Consider the following 4,358-nt stretch of genomic DNA (forward strand, 5'->3'; position numbering starts at 1 on the left):
TTTTCCTTACTACTCCCTTACTCCAAAACTTTCACTGGGGCCTATGCACTGCCTAGGAAGTCTGTTTTCCCTGAGCCAACTCATCCATCCCTCAGGTCCCATTTTAATTGCTATTTCCTTAAAAGACTTATTTTGAGCTTCTCATATAAATTAGGCCATCTGTTATTATTCCTTCAAAGTATCCTTCTTATTCTTTCAGGCTGTTTTCATATTCTGTGTGTTGATTTGTTCCACTGGGCCAGGGACCATGTGTGATATGTTCACCCCACTCCTAGACCTGCACATCCAGAGACTAGAATTGTATCTGTCAAATACACATGCTCTTTTGTTAAACACATACATGGAATGAAAGAAATTAAGCCACACAGTCAAGGACTTCCATAATTTGATTCTACTATATCTTTTCAATCACATTTTGCCACTTTGGGTTAATTTACAGTTTCATGTGGAGGTCTTTGGCTCTCTCTCTGAGACTATAAATCCCACCCAGCCTTCAATGTTCAGCTCAAACCCACCTCCCTTAAAGGCCCTGGCCTAGACATACAAAGCCTTCCTCCTACGCCTAACACGCTCACATAGCATTTGCTCACCATGCTGCCAGTCCAGCCTTTATCACAACCTGCTTTGCACGGTTAATTTACTGTTCATGCAGGTGGGTCTTACGTCTGCATCTAGAGCTACACTGTGCAATACAGTGGTCACTGGGCATATATGGCCACTATGTATAAATAAATTAACATTAAATAAAATTTAAAATTCAGTTCCCCATTCACATTAGCCCCATTTCAAGTATTTAATAGCTACATATGGCTAGTGACTACCATACTAGACAGCACAGACAGGACAATTCCACCATCACAGATATTTCTGTGCCTTGAGTATAAGAACTATATTTTATACTCCCCATTCCATACTGTGAGGATAGTACCTATAACAACATCTCATAAACAGTGAGAGTTCAATAAATATTTTAAGCAGTAATAAAAAAATAACTTGGTGAGCAAGAGACCTTTGACATGACCCTAATTACACCGTAAGCAGCTGTCTTCCACATTAGCACAGGTCTATTTATTAAGCTATTGCTAGTCCCTGAGTCAAGCCTTCAGCTGTTTTTCCAATGGTATTCTCCAAGAGTCAACCATACAAAAATTTGTATGGTATTTTTCAATTTATAAAGTACTTCACATTCATCATGCAGTTGGCCAAAATGGTTTTCTGAGGAATACAGAAATTCAGGTTAAATCTAATATTTAGCTAGTGGCAGCTAAGGGCCAGACACTGGGCGAGCTGATTTCCCTGTGTCTCGTCAACCTCACTAGATCAAAAGGAAAATGAGTTGACAGAGGGTAACCTATCCACATCTACCAGTAACAAAATCCACATCTTAACCAATATATGTTCAACTCCTCCTGGCTAGGCATTTTTACAGAAACAAGGTCAATATGTTTAATGGAGTAGATATTGTCTAATAAAATTACAATCTGTCTTGTATTTGAAGAAAAAAGGAGAACTAAAAGTAAAGAATGAAAAACTTTTTCCTATAATACGGGAAAGTGTAATTAGGTAACTAACTTTTGAGATAAACAATGGCTTTTTTTTTCTTTTAGCCAGAAATAGAGCCAATTTATTTCGGAAGTAAGAGGGCTAGATTAGGGGAAGAAGTACAGGCAATTTTAAAAAATCCAAACTGTAAGACATTTTTAAAGATGCTGTGTAGTAATATTATCGAAGATATCGTTATTGTAGGAAACATATACTAAAATATGGCTGAAAATTAATATTAAACAACGAGTTAAGCTATTTAAATTCTTCGGACCTTTATTATGTATCATCATTTCAAATTATTTCAAACGCTCAACTTATTTCAAACTTTTAAATCTTGAATGACCCAAATGTTTATTAATAATTTTAAATTATGCACTGACAGCATATTAGTGAGCTTTCACCATTAAAAATATGATTGGGGGCATTAAAGTCCTTTATGAGTTTCAATAAATATGATCCAGAAAAGCTGAGATGTGTTCCAAACTGCGCTCTCAACCCACCAAACCAGTGAACACTCAATGTGTTTCTTCAAATATAAAACACTGATTTTTTTAAAGAATTATTTATTTGAGAGAGAGAGAGAAAATGGGGGGAGGGGCAGAATAGAGAGAGCGAGGGGAAGTAGACTGCCTGCTGAGCAGGGAGCCTGATGCAGGAGCAGGGCTGGATCTCAGGACCCCGAGATCATAACCTGAGCTGAAACCTAAGAGTCAGACACTTAATGGGCTGAGCCACCCAGGTGCCCCTGATGTGTTTTTTCAATCTACCTCAAAGAGAAACTACGATTACTGTACTTATTAGGCTTCTTTCTAATCTCTGCTATAATTTCTTCACGAAAACAACATCAGTGATGAGAAAATAGGCTGTTCACTTATACAACTTTTTTTTTGAGGTTGTCTCTTACACTAAAGCTCTCATTCTCAAAAAGGGACTGAAACACTGATATACAAGGCATCAAAGCATTCTTTAAAAGACCCAGTATCCACTATGGTTACTGCCAGGAAATCATTCCAAACACTCATTTAAAAAAAAGGCAGCAGTCACAAGGGGAAAGGAAGTGGACACTGTCAGAGGTGGCAGGTGTGTTTTGAGGCCAGCCACGCTTTGCTTTTAATGAGGCACTATTACAGGTCTCCAATTGTGTGCCACCAGGGAGCAAGACATCTGAGGGCTTCTTAATTTTTATAAGCATCGCTTTGAAGGAAAAGAACACTTCATTTAGATGTAGGTTTGGTGCCTACGGTTTAAAATGCGTAAAGGGCATAATTCATGTGTTCCAGTTTAAAAAATAAAATATTAAAAGAAACCTTCACGAACAATTAGAAAAAGTTGAAAATAATGTAAAACTGGATTCCAGGTATCTTTCTTTTTGGGGGGCGGAGAAGAGAGGAAGGGTAACTAAACACTCTTGCTTCTCCCTCCTCTTTTGTACACTGTAGACAGATATTCTAGTAGCTTCCTTTTTCACTCGTTAAAGCAGAAGTGTCAGGAAGACTACAGTCTCTTCTGGCATCTTCCCGGAGTACTCCAAGTACCATGAAAACGAAGGAGGGAGCGAGACGCGTGTCAGTCCTGTGGTCCCCTACTTAGAGAGAGCAGCAGTGTCTGGATAGGAAAAGAGTTAAAATGTTTCCTGTAACTATGAATCAGCTAATGGCTAAAAAGTGTCAAGGTTTCATGGGCTTCACACCAGACCCCATCCTATGCCTACAGAAACTACACTCTCGAGAATGCTCTGTTCACCTTCAAAACAGCGTTTCATCGAAGTCCCTCCACAATCTTGGGACAAGTGAGGAGAGAGTCAAAAGCAGCCTCAAACTACCTCTGGCTAGTAAACTGGCCCACGGAAGATCTGATCATCGGTGATCTACCCCCCCACACCACTTACCACCGGTCCGGGATGAACCTCAAGAGTTGTGTTTACAAAGCATCTACAGACCCACACCGTGCGTGCCCGTGTGCCTTACACGGATGTAGGATGGGGACACACGCGTGAAGTCCTTCGAGTTGCGTGAAGTCCCAGGGAAGGGGTGGGAGGGAGAGCGAAAAAAGTCGCTCCGTTGTGATTTTCCGAGGTCACTTCTAGGGACTCACCCGCGGGCGCGTTCCGGTAGCGGAAAGCGGGCCCTGAGGCGATCGACGACAGTCGGGCCCCGGACCTCCATCGGTCCCCTCCGGCGAGGGGCGCGCGGGCCGGGACGTGCCCCCAGAGGTCGGCTCGAGGCTCGACCCCGCCCCTGCCCACCCCCGACGACCCCACAGGCGGTGGAGGCGGCCACGCCGCCGGTGCGCGACTCACATGTGCGGATTCCTCCTGAAGGCGTTGGTGATGTCCTTCACCACCCGCTGCACCAGGACGGCCACCTCCTCGCTCGTCTCGGCCATGTTGGCGGCGGCCGCGGCGGCTCGGGCGCGCCTCCGGGAGAGCGCCGGGCGGCCGGCGGGAGTTCCGCGGGGGTGCGCGCGCGTGTGCGCCGGTTTGGCCGCGCCCCCGCCCCCGCGCCCGCCCCCGCCGCAGTCGCCGCCGCCGCCACCGAGCACTTCCGGGTCATGCCACCGGCAGCTGGGGCGTGGCGCCCGCCGCCCACAGGGCCTGAGGCAACCTGGTTGGTCCCCGACTTTTCGCTAGCAGCCGAGCTTCTAAGCGTCCGGGAAGGTGCTGCAGATTCCTTTGCAAAGTTACTTGAGGTCGTTGTTTTACACAATTTCTTTTAATTTCTAGTTCACTCGGGGCCGAAGAGGGAGGGGTTCTAAAGTCACTCCTCCGGAGCCAGAGTCGGCGTGAAGCCCACCCCCACCCCCTTCCCGGTCAC

At 45.1% G+C, this 4,358-nt stretch overlaps 1 long non-coding RNA gene across 1 annotated transcript; it reads right to left on the reverse strand.

Moving 5' to 3' along the window:
• Window positions 1-244: 244 nt before the first annotated feature.
• Window positions 245-4,031, reverse strand: LOC145719866 (uncharacterized). Its single transcript, XR_014142652.1, has 2 exons — window positions 3,845-4,031; window positions 245-3,150 (listed from the first exon to the last, which is right to left on the reverse strand). It is a non-coding gene; the product is annotated as an uncharacterized LOC145719866 (long non-coding RNA).
• Window positions 4,032-4,358: the final 327 nt, after the last annotated feature.

Source organism: Leptonychotes weddellii, unplaced genomic scaffold, assembly GCF_054177405.1.
Source record: "Leptonychotes weddellii isolate Sample4059 unplaced genomic scaffold, ASM5417740v2 HiC_scaffold_7842, whole genome shotgun sequence".
Taxonomy (NCBI): Eukaryota; Metazoa; Chordata; class Mammalia; order Carnivora; family Phocidae; genus Leptonychotes; species Leptonychotes weddellii.